The 19,814-nt window shown below is 49.0% G+C and overlaps 1 protein-coding gene and 1 long non-coding RNA gene across 3 annotated transcripts in view; both read left to right on the top strand.

The window, feature by feature from the left end:
- LOC142065821 (protein ELYS-like) overlaps window positions 1–19,814 on the top strand; it is a 91,867-nt gene that overhangs the window by 38,821 nt on the left and 33,232 nt on the right. The gene's annotated exons all lie outside the window — the stretch shown is intronic.
- LOC142065822 (uncharacterized) overlaps window positions 3,961–19,814 on the top strand; it is a 29,437-nt gene continuing 13,583 nt past the window's right edge. Inside the window, exons 1-3 of one of the 2 annotated variants that reach the window (XR_012663546.1) lie at window positions 3,961–4,349; window positions 6,178–6,237; window positions 7,343–7,406. This is a non-coding gene — a long non-coding RNA (uncharacterized LOC142065822). The remainder of the gene's footprint in view (window positions 4,350–6,177; window positions 6,238–7,342; window positions 7,407–19,814) is intronic. The other variant, XR_012663547.1, reaches the window with a different exon arrangement.

Genomic DNA, 19,814 nt, shown 5'->3' with positions numbered 1-19,814 from the left:
ACCGGCAGCATCGGTTGGTGGGTGGTGAGTGCTTGTATTGTTTGTGTTTCTGGGTTTTTTTTTTTCCCTTTTTCCCTTTTCCTTTTTATTATATTATCATTATTGTTATTATTATCATAATCAATATTATCATAATTATTATTTTATTGTAACTATTAAACTGTGCTTATCTCAACCCACAAGTTCTTTTGCTCTTCCAATTCTCTTCTCTGTCCCACGGGGTGGGGGGAATGAGCAAGCGGCTGCGTGGTGTTTAGTTGCCGACTGAGGCTGAACCATTACAGTCCTCTGCGTCTCTTCCCTCTGGTGGGCGCTTGTTCCGCTGATGCCGCCAGCACAGACCTGCCATGCTGATCCCACGGGCCATGCATTCCCACATCCTCCATTGTATCTTCCTTTGTTCTTAGAAATGCCATTTGGAAATAAAGTCTAGCAGTTCTTTTCCACATCAGCCCTGGCTGCTGTGTTTTATCATCCTGGGTCTGCTGAGTGGTGCTGCTGAAATGCCGTGTTTCCAAGTATAGGCAGCAAACACAACTAAACGAACAGCTTCATGCCATATCAGCATAGGTGGCATAATAAACCTTTAGTTAAAAGTAATTTACATATGAGTATTACCTATAAGAGAGTGGTATTTTGAGTCCATTGCCCCCCCGTGGCCTCAGTTTGTGGCATAGTCAGCTGGTGTCTTAAGTCACCCCTTCACTTCAGTTGGGTGAGCAACAGCAGCAGCACAAGCACAGTGCAAAGGGTGCTGGAGTCATCTTTTCTACCCAGCAGCTCATAAGCCAAAAGGACCAAACCACAGTGAGATTATTTCCCTTCCCCAGCTGTAGCTTGTTTTATGCTAACTCATACATAGCATTAGTTACTCTTCAGATGCAACCCTTTCACGAGGACACCTCAGAATATCAGAGGAAAATGTTCACTATGCCAGGACAATTGGGTCTGCCATACCCAAACACAACTCATAACCAGTGCTGAAGCTCAGTTCTCTGAGCTCCTTACATGATAGTCATCAGTGTTAGGTAGGAAGAAGACCTATCCCTCCAAAGTCCAGTTTCTTGAAGTCAATCAGTTTTCAGATTTACAGCTGTGACATCTCTGGGCACTTGCACCTGGCCAAAGTGCTGTGTTCCTCCCTGGAAAAAGCCTCTATGCAGCCCTTGGAGGCTGGCACTAATTCCATGGGTGGTTTGGACTGTTGGGTCTTCCCATGTCCCAGACAATGCAGAAAGGTAGCACTGGAACAGCCCTCATCTGGCTAGGAGGCTGGCCTGGGTGGCACCTGAGAGGACTAGTTTGGCCCCATTTTCGCTTTCAGATGGCTATGCATCAACAAACCATCATAGATGCTTCCAGCCCCTTATCCAGGTGCCCTGATATGGCAGAAATCAGGTCTTCTCCCCAAAACCCATAGCCTGTCCAGCCCTGCACCTCTGGTGACTCCCCAGCCTCACTTGTCATTATTTGTGGCAAGGGAGGTGTCTGGAGATGCTCCAGGGATGTTGCCATTTCTAGGTTTCAGGTTTGGCCCTTTCCAGATCCGCTAATGAGCAGAAGAGGGTTTTCAAACACAAAATGCAAACCTGACTTTCCAAAAAGCTTTCCAGGACATAGAGAAGAAGCCCAGAGATGAGCAGTGGCCAGAATCAGGCACAGATTGACTGGGGCTATTATGCTTTTCTTCTGGGGACCCTGGGCAAGAGGATGGAAAGCAAGAGGGACTGGCTGGTATCCTGACCATTTGCGGAGCATATTCTTTTAGGACATCTCAAGCCTGTTCCCTGCCTCTTCCCCCACCGGTCAGGTGTGAGAGCTGATGGAGGAGTGGGAACCCTTCTGTTGAGGTGAGGTGGGACCTCTGGCCTGTTAGTATGATCTAGGGAACTGGATCCTGACTTCAGTGGTTCAATTCTTCCTGGCTGGAGTCAGTACAAGCCTTCTCTGTGACTGCTGCAGGCATGGTGCCTGGGCTGAACCATCAAGCCCAAGGACCCTCTCCCCCATATGCCTATATCAGCACAGGGGAGCATTTTACTGCCTTCCAGTTGTTGGGGCTTGTGCTGGAGGGATGCAGTACTAGGCCATGGCTCCCTGCATCAGCCTAAGGGATGCAGGAAAATGTCACTCTGCAGCCAGGTCCAAACTACCTCACCCAACACCACTGATGGCTTGTCATCCCTGAATATTTTCTCTATGGAGTCAGGTGGTGGTCTGGGAATATTGACTGGATGGGCTTGTGTAAACTGTTCTTGGTGTGCTCTTAATCCCTCAACATTGGTGTTCTTCACTGATGAAATTTAAATGTTGAAGGTTTCTGTGTAGTAAGAGAAGATAGAGGGGGACAGAGAAAGGAGATTCAGCACTTTTAGCTAGGTTAAAACTGAGGATGTCAGCACCAGCTTGCATGTCTCTGCAGAGGAGTCTGTGGTTCTGCAGAGCTGTCTGGCAGCACCTTGGGCCTGAGACGCTACTTGTGGACAACAGCATTAGCAGCTGATTGGGTGAGACACAGCTGGATGCTGTGGGACTTTGCATGATGCTGCAGTGACAGAGGATTTTGTGCTCTTAAGGCCTGAGGACAGCTCTCAATGACAGTGGCTTCTGGCAATGACCAGGACATCAGCATGACTAATAAGGAAGAGGCCAAGTCCAGGACCATCCCTCTGTTAGGAAGGACATCCATGCCCACAAGGCAGCCTGGTACAGCTGCGTGTCCATTCATCAAATACAGCACACTCAAAATCCTGCACCACCAGCACCACCATCTCAGATCATCTCCCAAGGCTTTCCCCTATGAAAGCGACAGATGCAGCTGTAAGCTGGGGTGTCTGATAGGTAATGGTCCAGTCAATCCTTTGGCATCTGTGAATCTGAGCTTCTGTCATCAGGTGTGGTTTTGGGGAGGAAAATTAAATTTATACATAATATATATCTATATATTCAAAAGTGCCATCTGTGCAAGCCACAGAGGATGGTCTGAACACTGTTTTCTGTGTTACAGGTAAGAGCTTTTCTTACTCTTACAGAAGGAGTTGGCACTCCTTCTGTGCCAACTACCCACACAATCTCTGTGCCCCCAGCATCTTACTGAGCCTGGAAAAATTCCTGGATCATAAGTTTGTCATCCTGGTCTGAGCAGCTCCATCACTAGAGACCCCCAAAAGAGTCATTGAACATGAGGGAGTCTGAGCACCATAGCCCATAGTCTAGAAGGCACTGACTGTATATAAAGCCTGGCTCCGAAACTGGAAACATCCAGTGATTTCTCCCATATCAAAGGTGCAAAGACTGAAAGTTATTTCTTATACAGACCTTCACTTGGCAGCTCTTCCAGAGACACACTGTAATTACTGATCTGTACTTCAGAGGCTACCTAAAATTCCCAAGACACTCACTGTTTTCAGAGCCCACAGCTGTAATTGGAAAGATCCATTAACTTCTCCAAAAATGAAGGTACCAAAAGTAAAAGCTATTGCCGGGCCTCACCGGCCCTTGGCAGCCCTTGCACAGACGCACCAACACTGGGGTTGTAGCGACATTTTGCTGTGCTCAGTTCTGCACCCCACTTAGCAACACCCCACGCTATGTGTTGATGGCATCGGGGAGGAGGCAGGGCATTGAAGGCACAGCCCTTAGCCTCAGAATCTGCCTGCTCACGACAGCCGGCTGACCGCGGTGCTGACACCCGTATCTACTCTCTTACCGCCTGGCCCTGCCCCCTGGACACGGCCCGGGGGGCGGTGCCAGTAGCCCCCCATAGCGACTGGCCCCGCCCCCTGGCAACGGCCTGGAGGGTGGTGCCGGCTCTCTCCCCCTTAGCGACGGGCCTCAACCCCTGGCGACGGCCCGGGAGGGGTGGGTACCAGCAGCCCCCCTTAGCGACAGGCCCCACCCCCTGGTGATGGCCCAGGTGGGGGTGTACCAGTAGCCCACCTTAGCAACTGGCCCCGCCCCGAGGCGACGGCCGGAGGGGCGGTGCCGGCTCTCTCCCCTTAGCGACAGGCCCCGCCCCCCGGCAACAGCCCGAGCCTGTGTTTGCTCCGCTCGGGGGGCTCGGTTTGGGTGTTTTCTCTGCCCCCTCCCTCCCGTGCCGGGAACTCCAGGCGGCTCTCGTACGGCTCCCGGGGCCTTCACCCCCCGGGGGGCTCGGCCCGCCCCTTTCGCGGGGCGCTGTGGGAAGGGCGGGGGCGGGGCCCGGGGGTCGAAGAGCCCCAGCCGGGGCTCGGGCAGCTCTTGCTGCCCCTGGGCTCCTCTGGCGTCGGTGCTCCCGTGTTCCCTCGGGCGGTCGCAGCCCCCCGGGCAGGCGTGCTCTGGCGTTTAGAGAAGCGGAGGCGTTGCCTGAGGTAAGGATTCCAGAGCTTGGCACTCTTTGGCGGCATCTGTACTAGAAAGGTCCCTTGTGGCCTGCTTTGCTTGTTTTCTCACGGGATGCTGTTTTGGGCGCTGAGGGGGCGGTGAGACGGTTTAGTGGTATGGTGTTCTGTCTGGGGTTTGGTTTTTGCTTTGCTGTTTTTTTTTCCTTGTAAGTGCATTTTATTTTGCTGGAATTCCTGGCTCTACTGAAGCTGGAACTTTAGGGTTTTTAACTAGTTGTTCTGTTTACTGTTTCAGTTGTTTACTTGGTCTCTCAATAGGCCTGCTGGTGAGATGCTGTGGTTGGGGTTAGGGTGAGTACGTTGCCTGCGGCTGGGTATGGAGCTTTTGCGTTTCTCAGGAGAGTAGGTGGGATGTTGGGCGTAGGGGTCACCTTGTCTCTTTGGTTCTCTAGGCACCGTAGGTGGAGGTGGCCACGAAATCCAGCCTCATTAGAGTGTGGGCGAGCAGAAGTTCATGGTGCTTCCAAGGAGGCTGTTGTGGAAGTGGTCAGCATTGAGTGGTGTGATGCTGAGTGATGGCACTGTGTGTTCGGAGATGAAGAAGAGGAGCTGTGTGACCGCAGCCCCATCCTACGTAGCCTGTGTGGCCTTTTTAAAGGATGGCTTTTGAGCCCCCAGATTTTGGAAGGGAAGCTGAGGGGCTGATGCTGTCTCTTTGCAGGTGGCCAGTCAGCTGGGGGAAGCACAGGTGGGTCAGGCAGGGGTTGTGAAATCTGACTGATCAGAGATTGGAGACATTAGGGCTGAGAGAGGTTGTGGGGTCCTCTCTGCAAAACATGAGTGTCTGCCAGGCAGGGTGGTCTCAGTCTTAGTCTGTGTTACCATGTGGTTTTGTAGTTTGTCTTCTGTGTCCCTTACTATACCTTACTCGGGTCTCGATGTCTCTATCATTCGATCTGTCCGTTGGGCACATCAGTAGCAATATTTGAGGGTCTTGTGAGCCTTGGCTCATCAGCATAACGCTGAGAGCTTCCTTGCCCACGTTATTTATGTAATGCACAGATCTGTCTTGTGTGTCTCTAATATCAGAAGTTTACAGATGGTCATTTTTCTGCAGTGGTGATTACGGCAGCCTCAGCATTGCTGCAGAAGAGCAGTCTGATTACCTGGAGCCCTTTCCCTGCATCTGAATGTTCTTAGACCTTTAAGCCTGGCTTGTCATGCATCCATCTGTCTTCCCAGTTTTGGAGTTGCTCTTTACTCACAGGTGATTATGTGCAACTTCTCTGTGGATGCTGTAGATTCTTCTTCGCGGCCCCATCGATCTTCTCGTGTGATGGCATCTCCAGGGGTCAATCTTCTTGGTGAGAGTTTTCTTAGGACCCTGGGTCACATGATCTGTAGTTTGCTTGCAGCGTTGGTCTGTGCACATCTGTGTCAGAGGTGCTCCAGGTGGGGGTATAGCAATGCTAGAGTTAGGGAAAGAGTAGCTATAAGAGCGTATGGTTACTGTTAATATGCATAGACTGTTTCGGCAAAGCCTGTACAGCCCTCTTTGGAGTGAGTAGCCGTTGGCAGCGGATGAGAACAGTGATTTCCATAGTGTTTTGTGGGTGCTGAGGGGATGACCGTAGCTGTCTGGGAGAGGCAGCTAGAGTGCTAGCTGAGCAGAGTGCATCTCACAGCTGTTCAAGCTTGTATGTGCGAGGGCTTAACGTTTGATTGAAGGTATTTCCTTTAACAGCAGGCTGTAGTTGGGTTGTAGGTGGTATTCCTACATGGGAACGAGTCCTGTGGAATGGTTAAGCTGTTGCTGTGCCTCCAGGTGACTTGTTCAGTAACACTATTTTTCCAGGTGCAGATGGATGAGTCGTGCAGGGCAACGGAGGAGAGCCCGGGGGAGCGCTGTAAGAAGGTGAGTCTGTGTGTAGTCCTGGAGGGAAGATGTGACTGATGGCTATAGGGCTGCATTATGGGATTTACTTTTTTTTTTTTTTGACTTGAGGGTGCTAAGTGACAAGCCGCGTGTGATCTGGCCCCTGGAGGTGAGTCAGGCAAGGTGACTGGTGCTTGGTGGGCTGGAGTAGGTGTTATTTTTCAGGTTATTCAGGGTTTTTTCTCCTTTTCTTCATTTTCCCATTTGGGGCCGATTCCCCCAAGTGGGGACTTTGCCCTGTGGGGCTGCGTACAGAGCCTGGGAGCTGCTGCCAGGGCACAAAAATACCCCAAACCCCCTGACTCTGGGTCTGCAATGGGGGGTGAAAAACCCCAAACAGACAAAAAATCCAAACAAAAACCCAAACAATTCTGGTGGAAAGAAAATAATTTGGGGCTTCTGGGAAAGCCAACTCCAGCTGGATTTGTGCAGCTGGAATGGAAAAAAAAAAGGGGGAGGGGGGACGGCGGGGAGGGAACAACAACCTAAAACCACCCACCAATCATTCTCATGCACAAAACCGAAAGTGAAAATTACCCTTTTTTGTGGGGAAAAGCACAAAAAACCCCCACAGAACCCAATATTTTGGAAAAGCAACCCCAATTATTAATTATGGAAAGAAGGGAGGAAAAAAAAAACAAAAACAAAACAAAGCCATATCAGAACCCTGATGGCACACATCTGCAGCAATTCCTGGGGCTTATTCTGCGGGGGCGGGGAACCCAACCTTGTTCCCCAGGTTTGCTGTGCTGCTTCTCCTCCCTAGGGCATGGGGGTGGGGGCAGTGGCATGGACAGTAGCAAGCACCAGATTTTTTTAAGCAGTCGAGAGGAAAGGACTGAAATGCTCGAGACACTTGGCTGTTTGGTGCAGAGGCAATGAATGGTGCTGCTGGGGCTGCGAGGGGGAAAGGTGCAGAGGAATAGAAGCTCTGTGCACGCAGCCAAGTTACGGTCTCCGGATGGTATTAATCAAGGAGAGTAATTCAGATAATGCTGCTGCCCAGCGACCAGAATTGGGTACTGAGCCCGGGAGCCGCGCACGCACGGTGGTGTCCCTGCGATCCGCGTTGTTCTCTCTGCAGGTAACAGCCCTGCGATGCTGCGGTGCCTGCGAGGTGATGCCGTCGTGCTCGTTGCTGCTTCCTGGTAAGGAAAGGCCGCTGCCCCCCAGCATGCGTGCTGTCGGCCGGTGCTTGGCATGCATGCCGTGGGACTGCAGCGCCTGTGCCCCCAGGCACGCGCCGGGTGCTCTGTGGTGAGCTGTGTCACAGAGAGAAGGCGTGTGGAGGTGGTTATTTCTTGCATGCGCAATGGTCATTCTGTGTCTCTTGGTATCCTACGTAGGCGCCCCAAGCAACGACAAGAGTGGTGGCCAATTCTGGAATTGTTGTGGAGTACAGAGAGGAATGCTGTGGTGTGTGTGAGGTGGGAAATGTTGTGGGAAGTGGCTGCGATGTGATGCTGACCGACAGCACTCTTCAGCCTTGATTTAGGTTGTGTATGGGTTGTTTTTTTTTATTCTGGCTGATGAAAAGGCACCTAGCAACTGCAGGTTTTGTTTGGTGGACTGACTGTGTGTATTCTTGTCAAGGATGGATTGAGACTCCTGGCCCCCTGACAGCTAAGTTGAGGCAGGGGTGCTGGGGAAGGGGTCGGGGTAGGGTGGGGACAAGGTTGGCCATGGCAGGAAGGGGTTTTAAAGATAGCCTAGGGGTGAGGGCTGTCCAGGAGGCGGTCCCCTTTGGGCAGGTAAGGGGAGCGAGTTCCTCTTCAGTGTGATGCTAGTTTGTGCCGGGTAGGGCGGCTCCAGGCTGTGTGTGTTGTTGTGTAGTTTGTATAGTCTGTGTTCAGTGTCTTAGACCTTTCTCAGGTCATGATGTTCTCTTTGCTTTCAGAAGCACAGTGCTATCCCTAGGGGCTGGCAAGGTTCTAATTGTGGGGATGGCACCCATTGCATGCTTCTTTCTTTGTGTTACAGTTTAAAGTGTGGATCGCTCTGGTGTTTGAGGAGTTTCTGGGCAGTTGTCACCTGCAGCATCATTCCCAGATGCGTGAACAGCTCTGCTCTGTCCGTTTTCAAGGAGTGTCATTTCTTCCCTCCATCCTTATGTTCTTAGGTCTTGTAGCCAGGCTTCTTGTGCACCCTCCCTCTCAGTTTTGAGAGGAACTTCTTGTCACGGGCCCTGATGCTTTTCTAATCTTTTTGGATCGCGTTAGGGCCTCCTTGCGTCACTGTCAGGGTTCTGCAGGTCTTGTTGCTGGATGAGCTCTTCTGTCCAGTTGTCTCTGTGTTTGCCAAGAGTGTTCTCTCGTCTCGGAGGTGCGCAGTTTGTAGTGTTTCTCATAGCGTTGGTGTGTGCGTTTGTGAGTTTGGCTCAGAGCTGCCTTGCTGGGCGTGTAGAGTCGGGTGGGTGGCACAGCGATGAGAGGTTAGGGTTCATCTGTTGCTATGCTAAGGCTGTTGGGGGAAAGGTTGTACTGTCATCTCAGATTGAGTGGCCCTCCTCAGCAGGCGAGGACCGTAATCACTGTGACGTTTTGTGGGCTCAGAGGCCGTGACTGTAGCTATCTGGGAGAGGCAGCTAGAGTTCAGCTGAGCAGATTACCTCTGCAGGGTGTTCAAGCTTGTACGTGCGTAGGGCTTCATGTTTGATGTCATATGTTTGTTTTAATGGCAGGTTGTAGTTGGTCTTTAGGTAGTATTCCTATGTTGGAGTAGGAATACTGGAACGGTGAAGGTATTGCTGTGCAACCAGGTGACCTGTTCGATATTGTTTTTGGAGATGCTGAGGGATAAGTTGTGCAGGGCAACGGAGGGGAACTGAGGGGACCGATGTAAGCGGGTGAGTTGGTGCATGGTGTATATAGAGGGAAGATGTGACTGATGGCTCTATGACTCCGTTGCTCCTTGCATTTGTCTTTTGTTTTTGTTTTGGTTTTGAAGTAGTGTAGCAATGAGCAAAGCGTGATTGGGGCACCGGAGGCAAGTCGAGCAAGGCAAGTGGTGATTGGTGGGCTGAAGTAGCAGTTCTTTTCTGAGGTGTTGTGTTGCTGGTGAAGTTACAAGCAACGCGTGCCATTTGGGTGTTACGGACAGCGGGCGAGCTGAACACGGCACCTGGAAGTGACGTAGGCCAGGTGGGAGGCTGTCGAGGGAAAGGAGTGCGAGACGGGGATCGGTGCAGGCAGGCTGTGGCATCGGGCAGCATCTCAGGAGGTGCCTTTTCACTTGGCTTTTTGCAGGTGCCGCTGGCAGGCTCGGAGTGGTGCTGCCACATGCCTGTGAGAGGTCTGAGAAGGTGGGGCAGTGGCCAGCATCTAAGATCAGAGAATGCTGTGGTCCATTGTTGAGCTCTTCAGTTTTGTAGGTAACATGTGGGCTGCCTTTGGAACGGCGTATGAGCATTTGAAGTGAGCTGGGTGGTAATGAGGAAGTCACGGGGCGGTGATTTCTCATTAGCGTAATGGTAGTTTACTGCGTTTTGATACATTTTGTGCCACAAGCGATGACAGAAGCGGTGTGTGATGTTGGAATCTGCAGAGCAGGTGAGCGCTGCATGTTCCTTTTGGTGAGGGTGATGTTCTGGAAGAGATGTGTGTTGACTGGTGTGATACTTATTGCTGGCCCTGTTGATTTTTTTTTTTAAGATGATGAAGAGGCACCTGGCAACTGCAAGAATATCCTGGTTAGCTGATGTGTTTTTTGTTGTGAAAGGATTCATAATCTGGCCCATCTGAAAGCCCCACAGTGTGACTTTGGTTAGAAAGAGATTTTGAAAAATTGAGATATTTCTTATTCAGTGAGGTTGCGTTCTATGAACTTGCCATCAGAGTGCATCTTAGAGACGATGTCTTTGTCAGTAGAACTCATCAGCACAAGACTTGCAAATGATTAAAAAAAATATCAGTCTTCCTTGTGGAGATCCAAGCACAGCACGTATTCCAAATGTTGATGGCATGGATAGTGTCTGCGTTCTCTGTTGTAACAGTCGAGATACCATAAAATACTGTTCCTTTGCATGCTTCGGTACAGCCAAACGCATTAGCATATCTGCCGGTCCTTTTTGGTAGCCTTATGTATTGCAACACTGGGGATTTGATTTGGTTGCGGGTTTTTTTCCCCCAAAATAAAAACATAGTGGGTATCTCCTCACTCACTGATTTTTTTTCTATCATAAATGAAACCTTAAAAAAAGCTAACATTGTCTGATTTACAGACTGACTTGCGTTGTTTCAGCTGTAACTGCTAAGCAGATGTAGAGTACGATATATTAGGTGTATTTAAGCAGTTAGGTATTTGTTGTAAATATTTAATGAGAGCTGACTGAATGTTTTGGGGGGCTTTTTTCCCCCTGATATTTTGAGGCAGTGTGCAGGGATGAATGTCACGGACATTCATGGGATATCCTGTTGGTCAGTTTGGGTCAGCTGCCCTGGCTGTGTCTTTCCTTCATCATTTATACCTAAACAAGGATTAGTTTGGTAGGAATCATGCTCTTTCAGTCTGAAGTGATCCTCCTGCAACAGCTTGTGCAGCTTTATAAACTGCTTCACATTCTTCCCTAAATTTACTAGTTATGGCCACGTAAATATTTTGAAGACTTTCAGAAGTTTATTCTGTAACAATTCTATTTCAGAAGTAAACTCAAGGTGCACTTCAAAGGGGCATGCAAGATATTCCTTAGAACTTGTGAAATATTACCATGAAATCACAATGATAAAATTTGACTCTGTCCATCAGCAGTTCTCAACCATCTACATAGACAAGATTTCTTTTTTTTTTTCAAATCAATGTCTCAAGTGATTTCAATCCCTGAAATAAAAGCTGCCTTATGGCATGCATGGTATAGACATCACCAGTGCTACGTGGAAGAGCTCTATCTCCTCTCCTCCTCCCTTCCAGAAGGGTATCAATATAAAACCCATTTATTTTTGTATTTTAGATTGACCCTTTGCTGCATAGTCAGCTGTGTATATTTAAAGTAATTCTCTGCTCAAAACCTCAGAGTAGTCTAGGAGTAAAAAACCTTCTAACTCACCACCAACAGAAGATTAAGAAAAAAGTGGGATTTAGTTTCTATCAAAAATAAAAGCATGTCTCACTTCTGGGGTGTCTTATTATTTTGCCAAAGACATGTAAATAGGGTTATTCTAGTATTCTGGTCTAGTATTAGATCACAGCCAGAAATATCAGCTTTAAGGAAAAGCCCTAATTTCACACCTATTTGAACAGCCAGTAGCTTTAAGCACCCAAATAATTTTAATTTTTCCATTTAATGAATGTTCTGCAGTTCTAGGAAGGTGAGTTATGCATTGCTGTTCACATACAAAAAGACAGCCTAAGAGATGTAAACTACTTATCGAATATTTGCCACCAATATTGTTAAATGCATAATCTCATACTAGCTACTACAAAGAAATTTAACTCTATCCTAGCTGAACCCAGGACAGTATCCACCCCTTATTCCATACCATTTACATCATGCTGAGGTTCCACAATATCCAATACAACCTCATTAACCTCCACCCCCTCCTTCCCATCCTTTGATAAAATACACCGATATCGTTTAGTCCATGGCTTTGGTCTCCATCTGTTCTTGTGGTCACTCAGGGCAGGAGAGGTGGTGTGTTGCGTGGAGTTACTGGGCACCAAAGCCAGCTCAGGTCGGGTCACTGCTGCACTCGCACTGCTCCTTGAAAGGCTTGTCCTCCATTGGTTCAGGTGGTTCCTGCTGTAGTAATTCCTATAACATGCAACTCAAATCACAGGTTACAACAACTTAAAGGTATATCCATGACAATCTCCACCCCTGGTCCCTTTGGGCCAGGTTATAGGTTTTAACATTGCAATGAACTCCTCCCCTTGCCCGTGGCTGGCTGCAGTCCCTCCAGAAGCAAACCTGTTCCAACATGGCTTTGCCCATGGCTTTATAGTGTTTTACTATAGGTGGGGTATCGTCATTTTGGAATGGTAGCGACAAATGGTTCATCATGTATAGTATTTTTGCTAATTGGTTGTGCGGGGTTTCTTGGCTATCTCCCCCTTTTTGTTTTTGGAGTAGTTGTTTGACTGTGCGGTGTGTTCATTTGTTGGAAAACACTTCTTCAAACTTGGAACCGCCATTTCCCCCTTTCCGGCGGCAGGTCTTTCCAAATCGGGATGTTGTTTTGGCTCCTGTTTCATATTCTCTTGGTGTGGGTGCTGGTGGCAGGGTCGGGCGGGCGCGGGTCCTGGGTCGGCGCCGCCGCAGATGCACGGCTCCGGCGTTGGTTTCTGGTTGCTGATCTGCCGCCTGCGAATGGCGCCCTGCTGACAGCGGCCTCTGCTCCACCCCTCCCTGGTACCAGCACCAGCCCCGGTTCCTCACGGGGTGGCGCGGGTGTTAGAGCCCCCGGCGCCGCTTCCTCTGCACCGGGATTATCGCCGCTCTTGGGATGGGGCTCTGGACCATCTCTCCACCATTTGTCCTGCTCCTTCCCATGTTTTAACATTGAACACTTCTGAGACTGTTGATGGAGCCCCATGCTTTTGCAGGAATTTCAGTAATAATTTTAAAAGTATTGTATTTAATGCCTTGCTTGCTTGATAACTGAATCAGTAACGTAACAATTGCCTCTTCTTCGGCAGAGAGATTAGCTCCTGTGCTTACTGCCCCAGCCACTCACCTGTAATATTAAGGTGATGTCCTGGCATTAAAGCTGCGGTCCCGCCGTCAGCTTGATTTGTCTGGCTGGGGTCCCTGCGGACGCTGCTCATCAGCGTTGCTCTCCCACGTCGTGGTCACCATTTGCAGGGATGAATGTCACAGACTCCTGACAGATGTCCTGCAGAAAACCTTTATTGTCAGCTTTTCACTGCTTTATATATCTCTTCGACGCATTCTCCATGTGATCACGTGCACAATTTGTTATTTGTCAGCTAGCTCTGAGCACGAGCCTTACATTCTAATAGGCTGTTCTATTTGCGTTACCTCATTTGTTTTAGCTTACTTAATTCTTTCTTGACATTCCCATGCTCCTGTCTCTGTTTTTTACTGCTGCGCTGCTTCAGCTCAAGGACATGTCAAACAGCGCTAAGTTACTTGCAAATTCATCCCCCACATCTCCCCGTTTTTATTTTGTATTAGACAGACATTTTTTACTATTCTCTCTATTAATCGCTGCAAGCACTGACTAAAGAATGGCAAAATTAAAAGCAAAATTAGGAATATTATTAAAAATACTATAGCAGTTTTTACTATTTCCTTGAACCATCCTGTGATTCCCCATCCAGTCAACCATGAGTCCCCACAAGACGTGTTGTAAAGGGATTACCCGCACTGACTGAGGACAGGCATATCGACTCCTGTCCCATTAAGCTTGCAAGGGTAACCCAGACATTTCTTCGTGGTTGGATGGAGACGCACAAATGGCAGAGGCTGATGATGGCAAGGAAGGTGATGAGGCCTAAAGCCATGGTTTCACTCCTTTTGCCGGAATCCATCGGGGACCGCAACCTGTGGAGACACAAGCATACCCTCTCCCCCAAGTTATTAGCGGATGAGAGCCTTCCCACAGGCCCATGTTTAGATCTTTTATTGTTACTAAGGGCTGTTCTGAATGTTCAATTGATGTTAGGGCTTGCTCATGGATTTATAGTGTTTTACTATAGGTGGGGTGTCATAGTTTTCAAATAGTAGTGACAAATGGTTCATCACATATAATATTTTTGCTAATCGGTTGTGCGGGGTTTCTTGGCTATCTCCCCCTTTCTGTTTTTGGAGCAGTTGTTTGACTGTGCGGTGTGTTCGTTCTATTATAGCTTGACCGGTAGGGGAGTGGGGAATGCCAGTAACATGGCAAATACCCCATTTGTGAAAAAGGGTTTTAAGTCAGCTACTGCTGTAGGCTGGGCCGTTGTTGGTTTTAATTTCACTTGGGATTCTGAGTGCAGCAAAAGCAGCTCGGAAATGGGCTTGTACATGTCTGCTAGTTTTGCTAGCGGCGGCCGTTGCCCATATTGCGTGAGAGACCGTATCAACTGATACGTGAACATATTTAAGTCGTCCAAACTCAGGAATGTGAATGACATCTGTTTGCCACAGGTGGAGGGAATGTAGACCTCGAGGGTTCACTGCTAAGGGGGGGTAGATACACAGGCCTGACAGTCTGGGCAAGTTTGCACGATTAACTTCACGTCAGCAATGGTGATACAGAATTGTTTCACTAAAGCTTTTGCTGATTGGTGGAAAAAATCGTGAGAGTCGTGCTTGCTCCAGTACATTTGATATGGGAGCAGCAAGGGTTACATTAGTTAAAATGTCAGCACGGGCATTACCACGTGTAAGAAAACCCAGTAACTGTGTGTGACTTCGAATATGAATTATACAATAGGGGTGTTTCTGCTGTTCAATTAAGAAAAGTTCTTTAAATTTAAAAAACTGGGTTTGCTTTGTTATATGTTTAAGATGAACTCTTTCTATTCGTTGAACCATGCCCACTATGTATTTGGAGTCAGAAATGATATTAAGAGGGGCAGTAGACCAGAATCGAAAGGCCATTATGACTGTGTGCAGCTCCACTGTTTGTGGTGAGCTGTAGAGAATCTTGACTTCATGCTTCCAGACTCCATTCCCTTCCTACGTGTTGTGGTTTAGCCGGCAGCTCAGCCCCACACAGCCGCTCGCTCACTCCCCCACCGGTAGATGGGGAGAGAATCAGAAGGGTAACGCTCGTGGGTTGGGATAAGAACAGTTTAATAATTAAAATTAAAAGAAACAACAACAGAAATGCAATGTAAAGGAGAACGAGAGGCGCAAAGCCCTGGGGGGGGGAAGGGAGGGGAGAGGGGAACGAACCGCCGAAACAAACCGCACGCGCCGCAGCCGCCCGCCGACCCGACGCCGCGCCGCCCCCGCGCTGCCACTGCCCCCCCTCAATATACTGGTCATGGTGTCACATGGTATGGAATGAACCTGCCATTGGCCAGTCGGGGTCAGCCGCCCCCACCATGGCCCTGCCCCTCCCAGCCCCCCCCCCGCCACGCGGCAGAGCGCGGGAAGCTGGAAAGGTAGCTGACCCCCCATGGTGAGGAGGATTAACCCCTTCTCAGCCAAAACCAGCACATTCTCCACCCCTTATTCCATACCATTTACACCATGCCCAGGTCCCATACGATGCAATGCAACCGTACCAACCACCACCCCTCCCCTTCCCATCCTTTAACATCATACACAGACATCGTTCCCTTAGATCATGGACCTTCCCTGTAAAATGTCCATTAAAATGTCCATTGAGTTCACCCAGTCCATGACTCTGGGCTCCATCTGCTGTATCAGGCTTTCAGGGTGGGAGAGGTGGTGTGTGTGGCGTTGGGTTGCTGCATACCGAGTCAGTCATCGTTCCGTCACTGCTGCACTTCACTTGTTTCACAGTTTCTCTTCCATGGGTTGGGAGGCTCGTACTCTGATATCATTGATACAACACATAGGTGACACACAATATTGTATAGCAGTTCGCATTGTGCCATTCGGTTCATTGGCTGTTTTCGCCCAAAATCAAACCCCCTTGAGGCACACATTGGATTTCTCCATCCTCCTGCATCACCCACCAAGTGCACACAGGTCCTCGAACAAAAGCAACCCCACGAATGGCTTTGCCTTTGCCTGAGGCAGGAAGAGCCCAGACTGTGTTGCCCAGTGTACTTTTTATGTGCATTACAGGGACTCTGTCCCCTTCCGCAGTATGTAGGATTTCTGACTGGGCAGGGCCAGCTCACCTGGCAGATCCCCTCCTGTTGACTAACCAGGTGGCCTTTGCTAAATGTGCATCCCAGTGCTTGAATGTTCCACCCCCCCCCCCCCATTGCTCTCAGTGTAGTTTTTAACAGTCCATCGTACCGCTGGATTTTTCCAGAGGCTGGTGCGTGATAGGGGATGTGATACACCCACTCAATGCCGTGCTCTTTGGCCCAGGTGCCTATGAGGTTATTTTGGAAGTGAGTCCCGTTGTCTGACTCAATTCTCTTTTCCCATTCAGCAATGTCTAAGGCCAGCTGGATGGCCTTTACCTCTGCAAACTGGCTCGATTCACCTTCTCCTTCAGCAGTTTCTGCTAATTATCGTGTAGGACTCCATACAGCAGCCTTCCATCTCCGGTGCTTTCCCACAAGGCGACAGGACCCATCAGTGAACAGGGCGTATTGCTTCTCGTTTTCTGGCAGTTTGTTATAGAGTGGGGCTTCTTCAGCACATGTCGCCCCCTCCTCTGGTGATAATCCAAAATCTTTGCCTTCTGGCCAGTCCATAATCAATTCCAAGATTCCTGGGCGACTGGGGTTTCCTACTCGAGCCCGCTGGGTGATCAGTGCAACCCATTTACTCCATGTAGCATCAGTTGCATGGTGTGTAGAGGGGATGTTTCCTTTGAACATCCAGCCCAGCACTGGCAGTCGGGGTGCCAGGAGCAACTGTGCCTCAGTACCAACCACTTCTGAAGCAGCTCGAACCCCTTCATATGCTGCCAATATCTCTTTTTCAGTTGGAGTATAGTGGGCTTCGGACCCTCTGTATCCCCGACTCCAAAACCCTAGGGGTCGACCTCGGGTCTCCCCAGGCACTTTCTGCCAGAGGCTCCAGGTAGGGTCATTCTCCCCAGCAGCGGTGTAGAGCATGTTCTTTGCATCTTGCCCTGCCCAGACTGGCCCAAGGGCTACTGCATGAACTAGCTCCTGTTTAATCTGTTCAAAGGCTTGTCGTTGCTCAGGGCCCCATTTGAAATCATTCTCCTTCCGGGTCACTTGATAGAGAGGGCTTACGATCATACTGTAATTTGGAATATGCATTCTCCAAAAACCCACAACGCCCAAGAAAGCTTGTGTTTCCTTTTTGCTAGTTGGTGGAGACATGGCTGCTATTTTGTTGATCACATCCATTGGGATCTGACGACGACCATCTTGCCATTTGATTCCTAAGAACTGGATCTCTTGTGTGGGTCCCTTAACTTTGTTTTATGGCAAAACCAGCTTTCAGAAGGATTTGGACTATTTTCTCTCCTTTCTCAAAAGCTTCTTCCACTGTGTTGCCCTACACGATGATGTCATCAATGTATTGAAGGTGTTCTGGAGCTTCTCCCTGTTCCAGTACAGTCTGAATCAGTCCATGGCAAATGGTAGGACTGTGTTTCCACCCCCGGGGCAGTCTATTCCAGGTGTACTGGACACCCCTCCAAGTGAAAGCAAACTATGGCCTGCACTCTGCTGCCAGAGGGACTGAGAAGAATGCATTAGCGATATCAGTTGTGGCATACCACTTGGCTGTCTTTGACTCCAGTTCGTATTGAAGTTCTAGCATGTCTGGCACAGCAGCACTCAATGGTGGAGTGACTTCATTCAGGCCACGATAAGTCTACTGTTAGCCTCCACTCTCCATTAGACTTCTGCACTGGCCATATGGGACTGTTAAAGGGTGAGTGGGTCTTACTGATGACTCCTTGGCTCTTCAGTCGGTGAATGAGCTCATGGATGGGAATCAGAGAGTCTCAGTTGGTGCGATATTGCCGCCGGTGCACTGTTGTGGTGGCGATGGGCACCTGTTGTTCTTTGACCCTCAGCAACCCCACAACAGAAGGGTCCTTCGAGAGGCCAGGCACGGGAGACAGCTGTTTAATTCTCTCCATCTCCAAGGCAGCTACACCAAAAGCCCCCTTGTACCCTTTTGGGTCCTTGAAGTACTCTTTGCTGAGGCAGTCTATGCCCAGGACGCATGGAGCCTCTGGGCCAGTCACCATGGGGTGCTTTTGCCACTCATTTCTGGTTAGGCTCACTTCGGCCTCCAATACAGTTAGCTCTTGGGATCCCCCTGTCACTCCAGCAATGCTGATGGGCTCTGCCTCTATACAGTTTGATGGCATTAAGGTGCACTGTGCGCCGGTGTCCACTAAAGCTGTATACTCCCGTGGGTCGGACGTGCCAGGCCATTGGATCCACACAGACAAGTAAGCCTGGTTATCCCTTTCTTCCACCCGGCTGGAGGCAGGGCCCCTCTAGTCCTGATCATGGCAGTCACAACTCACTTCCTGTAAATGTGAATCAAGAGTCCCTCTATTATGCTTAGAAATAAAATCAGCACTTCTGCTCCTCTGTCTGGGGACCTGCTCACTGGAAATTGGAGCAGCAGCTTTCCTGGAAGAGCCTCCCTGAGTGATTATCACACAGGCTTGATAAAGCCTCTTACTGGATGAAACGAATTCCTTCTGCATAAATCTTAGAAGCCTTTCGGCAGTGGCTGATGGAGGTAGGAGAGCAGAGCAGAAAAGATGGCTGTGTCCTAACAGCATGGAAGGCTGCAGGGAACAACACAAGAATTAGGACTGCCCTATGGCTACACATCAGATCTGATCAAATCTCATCCAACTGTAGCTTTGCTCATTGTTGTAGGTGGTAATGTACCAGGTTCGGAAGCTACGGATTACAAAATCACACAGTAGGTGACTGCGTCCCTCTGTTTTCACTTGGAAAGGCCATGATAAAACGGAATAACCATTTGCTCTCACTGTGGGTTCCCTTGCCCACCTCCCTCACAAAGCAAGGGGTAAGCAGTCAAAAGGACCTCCTCCTCGGTCAGCAGGCTCAGCCAACGAGCAGCCCCAGCACTACCTAATCAAACATTTGAGTACCATAGTCACAGAATCTGTACAGACTGTGAAGGGCATTTGCTATGTTTGTTAAATTGTTGTATCTACAGCTGGCAATTTTCAGCTGTGGATTTGCTCTAGAGAACTTGTCTGTCAGAGTGAAGTTACAGGAAATTTGCACGTTGTCATTGGCAGGAACAGCACTGGTTCTAAAGCGGGAATAATAAGGATTATATATATTATTGTTATTTGACCAAGTGTTGTTAGACTGAATTCCCATGTGTCTGTTCCAATGGGAAGCCTTTTCCCCTCACCTGTAGTACCTCATCTCTTCCCCAGTTGAGGCTCCAATTATTTATTTTTAGCCCTCTTGGAATCTGTAGCTCATCTAAAAGCAAATATATACTTTAATTTTGTTTCTGTGTGAGAGCAAATCTGGGAAGCTAAATGTTGACCAAATTTCTAACTGCCAAAACTCATAACATTTTAAAACATCGACATAAGGGAAAGGAATAGGAAACCATCAGGACATACCCCTTAACCATGCTGGAAAGCATTTGGGTTGCAGAAAACAGATCCAAACTCATCTCCTCACAGTGAATGGGCCTTATCTCTTCACGCGGGAAGGCTAGATAGAAGGGATATCTGAAGACTGCAAGATCTGTGATAGCATGGAAGAAGTTGCTAAAGGGATGCTCGAGCTGATTAGAATTACTAAAATATCTTTTCATATCTAGACAGTAGTTACTCTGTAACTACGGTGTTGCTGTACGCTTCTATGGGAGAACTTATCTTGGGCCGCATATCTCCGGGACACAGGGCTCTACCCACCCTGGGGACAGTGATGCACAGACATCAATATGATGGATACAAAATCTCCGTTTATTTAGCTGCGTCACACGCTTATATAGCTCTTGCGCTTCCTGTTCCTGCCACTCCTAT

The sequence above is a fragment of the Phalacrocorax aristotelis genome, chromosome 17 (assembly GCF_949628215.1).
Source record: "Phalacrocorax aristotelis chromosome 17, bGulAri2.1, whole genome shotgun sequence".
NCBI classification, from domain to species: domain Eukaryota; kingdom Metazoa; phylum Chordata; class Aves; order Suliformes; family Phalacrocoracidae; genus Phalacrocorax; species Phalacrocorax aristotelis.
The sequence above is the reverse complement of the archived record's forward strand: the minus strand, read 5'-3'. Positions and strand labels throughout refer to the sequence as shown.